This window comes from Malania oleifera, chromosome 13 (genome assembly GCF_029873635.1).
Source record: "Malania oleifera isolate guangnan ecotype guangnan chromosome 13, ASM2987363v1, whole genome shotgun sequence".
Classification (NCBI taxonomy): Eukaryota; Viridiplantae; Streptophyta; class Magnoliopsida; order Santalales; family Ximeniaceae; genus Malania; species Malania oleifera.
In genome coordinates this window covers 3,912,723-3,921,873 of record NC_080429.1, presented here as the reverse complement: position 1 = coordinate 3,921,873, position 9,151 = coordinate 3,912,723, and positions in this window count along the sequence as shown.

The window sequence follows — 9,151 nt, the reverse complement described above, 5'->3', positions numbered from 1 at the left end:
CATTTTTGTCTCCATATCCATATCCTCTATGTATCCTTTCATAATTTTTATTATCTCTTCCAATGTATCCATTCAGATCTCCTCCTATAAATATTTTCTCAGTCCCTGGTATGCCTTGTATAATACTATCCATATCTTCCCAAAATTGTCTCTTAAGATTTGTTGCTAAGCCAACTTGAGGAGCATAAGCACTAATGATATTTATTATCTCTTATCCCTTACTCTAGTTACATCCACAACGCTATCTTTTAAGTTTTTGTCTATAACAATGTCTACTCCATTCTTATGTTTTTCTTTTCCAGTGTACCAAAATTTAAATCCTAATTTGTCTATTTCTCTAGCTTTCTCCCCCACCTACTTAGTTTCTTGAAGACAAATTATATTAATTCTTCTTCTAATCATTGTATCCATAATTTCCATGCTTTTACCCGTAAGTATCCCTATATTCCAAGTTGCTAATCTAATCCTAATTTCCTGAACTAACGTCTTTACCTGCCCACATTCAGAATGATGCAGGAACCCTCGCATATTTGACACCGTACCTGGGCGCCAACACGGCGCGTCACTTCGGGGCGACGACCTAGCCCACCCTCGCCCACTTTTCGCTACACCCGGGGTGGTTCAAGTGCAACGCGTCGCTCGTAGGGGACGCCCCAGCAAATATTCGATAAGGATTCATATCATAATGATATGACAAATTTTATGCTGGCTGTCAACTACCTAACGCAACCCTCCTCCTTAACCCGGGCTTGGGACCAGCTGTGTGTGAAAAAATTAGGACATTAAGTGCATCACAGGCGGAGTTGGGTACATACATATATACAAAAATTACAAAAAAAAAAAGAAAATATAAAATACAAAATACAAGCCCTCCACTCATGGGCTGCCACCTGGCCAAATTGGAGGTATTCCTTAAGGTCACGTGCACACAATAAAATGTTGGAAGCAGTTTGTTAGCTAGAAATTCAGAAAGTAAAATGAAAAATCAAAAAATAAGTTTACATGTGCACAAAATAAAAATATTCCCTGCCAGGATTTTTATAAGGGGAATTCTATCAGAGGGAGCCTTGCGGGAGTCCATTTTGGCGCCAAATTCACATTGTAACTGGACACAAACAAGCAGAGCCTCAAGGGGAGTACTCTACGAAAATATAGAAAAAGAATAGAGGGGAGGCTTTGCTAAAATTGAGAGCCTCAGAGAGAAATTATAGAGAGCATTAAGAAATTTTTGGCAAAATTGAGAGACACAATCACAGTTGAGGGAGCCTCAAGAGAACTCTGCCAAAATTGAGAGAAACAAAAGGAGTTCCAGAAAACCCCAACAGAGAATAGAGGAAGCAGAGAATTAAAGAAAGAAACTCTGCAGGAATTGAGAGAAGAAGCAGAAGCAGAAGCAGAGAAGAAGAAGCAAAAAAGCGGGGGAATAGAAAGCTGATTAAGAATACCAAACACAGAACAAACCTAGAGGAGAAGGAAAGAAGATCAGAGGAGGGAAAGAGAAAGTGTAACCATCTAAAAACTCTAATCCTTAAATCATTCTATTCATGTGATTATTGTGAAGTATGTGAATTGTGAGTGCAGGTACCCTCTTCTCGAAGTCTCAGTTTCCAACTCGAACCCCTAACCCAAATCCGAGTTCAGGTTTGAACCCCTTTTGAGAAAACTACCCATACTCGGACTCAGATGTGAATCCCCTAATCCAAGCCTCTAACTCGAATCAGGGTTCAAATCTTCTTATCCGAATTAAACTCATTTAACCCATGCCCAATTCAAAATCCTGTACCTAGAGCCCACTTGTATTAGACAAACCCAAAGCTTGTTTCCCTTTAAATGACTCGAGGCCCATTTGACAAAACCCCTGAAGCCCATTACATTTTTTAAGCCCTAAGCCTAATTTTAAAATACCCTTGGGCCCTGCTTAAAATTTTAAACCCCCAGGCCCATTTTGCTTTAAAAATTTTAACCAGGGCAAGCCCATTTGAAAAAGCCCGAAAGCCTTGTTTTAACATTTAACCAACCTGAGGCCCATCTTAAAACTCATACCCCGAGGCCCACTATTTTTAAAACCCGATCAAGCCCATTTGTAAAACTAAATCCTGGGCCCACTTCTTACAAAAACCAAAACCCCAACATGTGCACAATCCTTGTGCACGAGCCCACTAAGCTCACTCAGGTCCACCCAAGTAGATTCACATGATCCCACAGGTTGACTCGCACGAGTCAACCCTGATGCAACTCACTGGGTGAAGACAAGCCCACTCGTCTTTAACCCTAATCCTGAAACCCTAAACCTGAAACCTTAAACCAATCCAAGTATGAAATTCAACCCTTGAAATCACAAAATGCTGAAATGAACTTCCAAACAACGAACATTCATATCAGTACCATTCTCAGTCCACACACATCATATGTAAAAAGGGACATCAGAAAGCGAGAGAGGGAGAAGAAGGAACTTATATTGCAGTCTTGCCTTCAATAGAATGGTTAATCGTAACCACCCTCGAACCTTGTGTTTGACCTTGCCCTTAGGAACACCTTTTGGTGTCCAGGTCTTGAACTCTGGCTTCACGTCCCAGAGAGGGGGCTCGAAGGACTAGGTTCTTTTTTTTATCAGAGGGTTAGAGAGGGAGACAAGGGTTTAAATCTCACTAGTCGGGCGACTGAATGCTAAGGGGAGCTAGGGTTTCCGTTCGTAGAAATTTCGAAAGACATGGAAGTTGTAGGAGAGTAGGTCGCGTGTTTATAGAGAATGGGGGGAAAGAAACCCTGGGGATTCAAGGATGGGGTTGTAAAGTATCGAGGGAGGACTGAGAGAGGAGGGAGCATGCATGTTTGAGGGAAGTGAATAGCAAAAGACGGAAACCCTAAGGTTTCATTCAAAAGGAAAAGAATTGAGGGAGAAAAGAGAATGGGGAGCTAGGGTTTATGAGTTATAGGGTTATGCGGAATAACAGATTAAGGGGAGAGATCAGAAATGAGAGATCATAGGAAGAGGTCAAAGGGAGAGATCAAAGGTGAGAGATTAGAGATGAATGAGAGTAAAGGGGAATCACAGGGTCAGGGTTTCTGTGAACCCTCAGAGGATGAATGAGAGGGGAGAGATGTAACGACCCAAATTTTTTTAAAAAAAAAAAGGAATTTAAATGATAAAAGAAAGGGGAATGGAAACAAAAATAAACAAGGAAGTTGTCAAACTTCGTCGACGAACACAGGGTTTCGTCAACAAAGGCTTTAAGGAATTCGTCAACGAACACAGGGCCTCGTCGACGAGAAAATACCGAGAGGGGGGTTTTGAGCCGACTGAATTTCGTCGACGAAGACTGTATTTTGTCTACAAAATTTGTGAAGAACTCTTCGACAAAGGTCGGGCTTGTCGACGAATTCTGCTGTCTATAAATATAAAAAAATTCAATTTTTCTTCATAATTAAGCTTCCTCTCCACACTCTCTCTCTCCTCTTCGGCTCTCTCACTCTCTCTCTTCAATTTTGGGCTAGTTTTACGCCGGATTGAAGATCTGAGGCTACCGCGATGCTCCTGGCAAAGTTCTCTGCGAGTTTTCCGGAACGGATCGTTAGGAAAACGAAGTTAGAAATCATCCCTGGGTTGAGGTAAAACTTTTTAAGCCCAATTAGACTTTATGGTAGTTATAAAAATTGATGTACACATGAAAATACTGATGTTTAATACTAGGAGTTTTGAGTTTCAGGATATTGATCAGGAAGTTATACGGGGGTTAGGTTAGGATATTTTAGGGGCTTTCTCAGTAGTTAGGTAAGATAATAAACTAAAACAGTTATTTTTCATGCAAGTTTAGATTATTTATGAGCACATTTATTTTCAGAAAAATCTATGCTATATTTGTTTATCACACATGAAATGTATGTTGGGAAAATACTGCTATTATGATTAAAATGTATAAGTATATATGAGATGCCAGAAATGATGATTTTAGAATATGAAGCATGACTTTAAACGGCACATGTGTGGCATGAACATTATTTTTATGTGAAGTGAATCATGATATGAAGGATTTTACGATCAAAGTATATTTTCAGGTATTTTGAAAGACGAGTTATGCTATACTGAGTTTGACGAATATATAATAAATGTGTTATTTTCAGAATGTAAATACCTGAAACATATTTGGCACGAGGCCATGTATTTATACTATCAGCACAAGATTTACGTATTTGGCGCGAGGCCATGTATTTATATTATCGGCACGAGGTCGTATCTATGTTTTCGGCATGAGACCGTGATGATGTTATGTATGTTCATGTATTATATGTTATTACAACCAGGATGTTAGTTTAGTTCAGTTTAGGGCTCGGTACCATAGCTATATGTGTAGATCAGATATCTACGTCAGATTGGTGCTAACCATCCCACGAGGGGATCGGAGATGGATAGTCGATGTGACTTTCAGTAGAGTGTGGACGTCCACTTCGTAGTCCGGACCAGGGTGTGGCGGGCCCATCGTACTTACAGACATATTTGATTCGACAGTGGTCGGTCAGCCATTGTAGGGTCCCGCCTTCGGGTTGCACAACCCGTCATGGGGGGTAATACATGACACCAGCTAGCTATTCATCCTGGGTATATTTTCAGTACTATTCAGCTATAGCAGATGTTTTATGTATGATATGACTTAATAGAAAATATGAAAGCATGTGAATATTCAGTATGATATGATGAATTTTTATGAAAATATGAAATGCACTGTATATGTGTAAATGCCTTAAACGTTCATGTTGCAACACAACTGTATTTAGTTTATTTTCCCTTACTGAAAAGTGTCTCACCCCCAAACTTAATAAATTTTTCAGGAGCCCCTGAGAGACTGGTGAGTCAAGGCCGCTGTTGAGCTAGTGAGATTACCCTGTGAGGAGGGTAAGATTTTGTAATAGGGTCAGAATTATTTTGTGTTTGACCATAGAGATACTTTGATGTATATGAGGATGTATAGAAGTACAGTTTTATAATGTTATAGAAAGCTCTAGTATTATGCTTTATGGATGAATGTTTGGTTTTTATGTTTACTGCTGCTTAGAATTCCACTGTATTTGATAGGTGTCCCCGTTACCCACAGGTTCGGGTTGATCATTTTAATTATTATGTTATATTTTATTGAGGGTCGCTACAAGAGAAGAGAGAGAAGGGTTTCGAGAACAAAAAAAAATTTTAACTTAAGTATCTTAAATTTTGAGAACGTCAGATTTCAACACGTGTTGCGTCTTGGATCATTCGATCATTAGGCCATATGGCTTCCTGCTGGCTACACGATGTGTGCTTCTTGCCCGCGTTCCGGATGATGCCACGTCAATAATCTATGTGCCACCGTTGTCTGTCATTCGCTCTGAATGCCTCCGCATGATCCAAGTGCAACCACCTCATCAATCTATGCAAGCCTCATCTCCGCTGTAAGATCTGGCCCCCTCAACAATGGTCCAGATTGCCCTAGGTCTAGTGACTCCTCGAGCTCCGCCTCTTCCACATGCTAGGTGACACGTGGGTCACTTGTTCCCCACGTATGCAGAGGGAGGCGTGCCTTCCCCACAGTCGTCAAATCCACCTCGCACCAGTGGCCATTATGAAGCCACGTGGTCAATTTGGGTCATTCCTCAAGCCCCTCTCACAATGTGACACTTGGCCCTAACCAGGCCTTAAACGGGTTTCCCCCATACTAGTCAATGTTTGACCGGTTTTCCCTATTTTATTAATTATCATTATTTAAATGCTTAAATAATTCAAATAAATTCAAAAAAAAAATTCACAAAAATTTCAAAAAATGCACAAAAAGTATTTTGAAGTTTTAAAATGTTTTGCACTTGAAAAATGTCATAAAAATACAATAAAAACTTAGAAAAATCTGAGAAAATTCACAAAAATATTTTGAAGTTGAAAAACCATTTTTGCATTTGAAAAATAATAAAAATTAAGAAAAAAATCACACAAATTTAGATAAATTTATAAAAATTCACAATAATATTTTGAAGTTAAAAATTTTGTTTTGCACTTTAGAAATTCAAAAAATTTTAAAAAATTATAGGAAAATATTTTTTTAACTTTCACTATTTCTATAATTATCTTTGCGTTATTTAAAAATTCAAGAAGAAATAGGGAAAAACCACCAAAAATCCAGAAAAATGTTTTTGAACTCCTGAAAATTGTTTTGCAAATTTTTCATCCCGAATGAGTTCAAAAACCTCCCAAAATAGAATCTTCATACTTAGAAAAACCCGATAAAATTTCAAATCTTGGGAGCGTATTTTGTAAAATATTTTCTTGATTTTCATATCCTAGTGATTTAAAAGGGAAGCAGCTCTTTGGAGTACGGTATACCCCAGTTTGAGGGAATACTTATATAGTATTTATTTTATACATTTCTTTATAATTTTTTAAAGGGAGTAATTTCAAAGGTTTGTTAAATTTAATTTGTGGGATAATTTTCAATTAGTTAGGTACCGTTCCCAAAACGGGCGTATAGGGGGTGCTAATACCTTCCCGTTACGTAACCGAACTTCCAAACCTAACTTGGGTAATGAAAACTGATTTTACCCTTAATTGGGTAGTAATCAAGTGTTATAACCACACTACAAAAGGTTAGTGGCGACTTCATTACACCATGTTTTCTACGAAAATTATTTTAAAAAAGCCACCTTTCGTCCAGTTCGTGCTGGGAAAGTCGCGACATTGGTAATTGGATAGTCGATTTGGCCTGAGAAGAACAGGATACCCTCTTGGTTCGTATACATTATTGCATGCCTTAATATATATTTTCTGATGCATCTATGGTCTATAGAGACAACTATACTAATCAAGTGATAATATGTAATTGACAAATACTTAGTATAGTTGATTTCAAATATTTGGATTGATGGCTTATACTACAGAGCATAATGAAATTAATCTTTAATTAGTATAAGTAATTAAAGAATCTAAGCACATATTCAAATTGATAGGGGGAGCATCTAGAATTAAATTACTACCCTGTTTTACTTACCCATATGTTTAGCTTAGATTTTGAATGAATTTATTGTGGCATGTACTTGAATGAAAAGTTTTTATTGAATCTGAAGCATGTTTATATTGCCACAGTTGTTTGTGTTTTCCATATGATCCTTGTTTTGAATTTTCTATATTCTTAGGATTTACATGGTTGTATTTTTCTAGTCATATTTTATTCTGTGCTCAAATGCCTACTAGAAAAATTTTGCTTGCTTGCATGATCTTTATATTTCTTTTGGCAAGCAACCCCTAATACTTTAAGCTAACATCATAAGGGGGATATATATTTTATATATATACATATATTTTTTAATTGCATAACTGGTACAACAACTTTACATAAAAATGCATGCGAACTAGTTAGTCTGTTTTATGCTCAAACCTTCTTTTTGGTATCATATGCCGTGTGTTTTTAACTCAAATTTTTCATGGGTCTTATGATATGATTTAAATTGCTATGGTTTGTGTATATTTCTAGTCTAATCATGTTTGCTATGTCATTTGAACCTTTTAATGACTAGTTATAGAGTTCGTGTGCTTAATTGCTAAACCCGTCAATGCTTTATACTCTATGAAGTTATTTGTGCTATAAAATGCATGACTATTATATCTCTTGCATGATTGATAGTTATACTTATGTGTTAAGATTACTGGACTGTTTGAGTTGAATGTTGTGGATAATTGAAATTTTAAACTCAGTTAGGTCATTTATATAAAGGTATTTTTTAGGAAAATGTTTTATTTTCAAACGGCTTGCTGCCGAATTTTCTTAAGATTTTACGAAACCACATCTTGTATATGAATGATATTTTCCTCTTATTTGCCTATATATATATATATACTTAATTGTTTATCTAGGTCCTTTTTGCTGTTGCCAAAAGGGGGAAAAGTAGGCAAGTATTTGTCATCATAAAAAAGGGAGAGATTGTTGACCCTATGCGTCATACCCTGTTTTGATGATAACAAATACTCAGGTATTTAATGGTTGCTAAGTTTGTGTGCAGGTTCTCATAATGGCATGCGACAACCTGAAGAGAAATGAAGACCCTGGAGACTTTAATTTGTATTGTAAAATCAATTATTGTAATATGGGTCTGTAATAGTAACTAGGAATACGATCTGTAATAATCTCTGCATGTCATGCATGTAGGTATTTGTAAGCTCTCAAGAAGACCGAAGTTTGACCATAGGGACCGAATGACTTTAGGGGATGCCAGTTTTTTTTTTTTGGCGTACTCAGTAAGACTTTAGAAAAGACCCTAGGTTCCAACACTTGCATTAAAGAAAGTCCCCAATATCACTTATAATATTAGGGGAATTAATTAAGGAAAAATTTGAACTTAATTGAAAATATGTGATAGGTCGGGCGACCGAACCCCAAGTGTTCAAAACACCTCAGGCGCTCGAACCGCTGAGAAGTCAGCGGGTTGACCAGGTTTCGGGCGACCGAACCAGAAATAAGCACATCTCCCTAGGGCGACCAAACCCATCTCAGAGTACTTTTCACCAACTCGGGCACCCGAACCTTTTAGTTCAAATCAGACCCTGGGTGACCAAACACAAGAGTTCGGGCTACCAAACCCAAGACCGGGCACCCGAAGTCACGAACAAATGTTTCTGACTTTGATTCGGGCTGCCGAAACACGACACGGATGACCGAACTCAGTTGAATATCTTTTAAATCTGTGTTTGTTCGGGCGATCGAACCTCGGTTCAGCTACCCAAACCTCGGCAGGTTAAAAATTATTTAACCGTGGTAAAACAAGGTTAAGTTGGGTTAATGTGCTTTTAACATTTTGAATCTTTTCTAATTATTCCCAATGGTTATAATTTTACCCCTACCTATAAATATGAGTTCATTTGTGAGGATTAGTAAGAGATTAGCCAAAATCATTAACAAAATCCTCTCTACTTCAAAATCCTATTCTTGCCCAAATACTCTCAAATTTATATTCCCTTGATACATTTTAGTGTTGTGAGAGTATATTGGTTGTGCTAGTATTGCTAATACTCCCAATGTGTTTGTGTGATTGAGATATTATTTATGGGGAGTTTAGCTTAGGTTTATCTCGCAAATTTTCATACTATAAATCTTATGTCGAGATAACCTGTAAGCTTAGGATATTTGCATTATTATTGCAA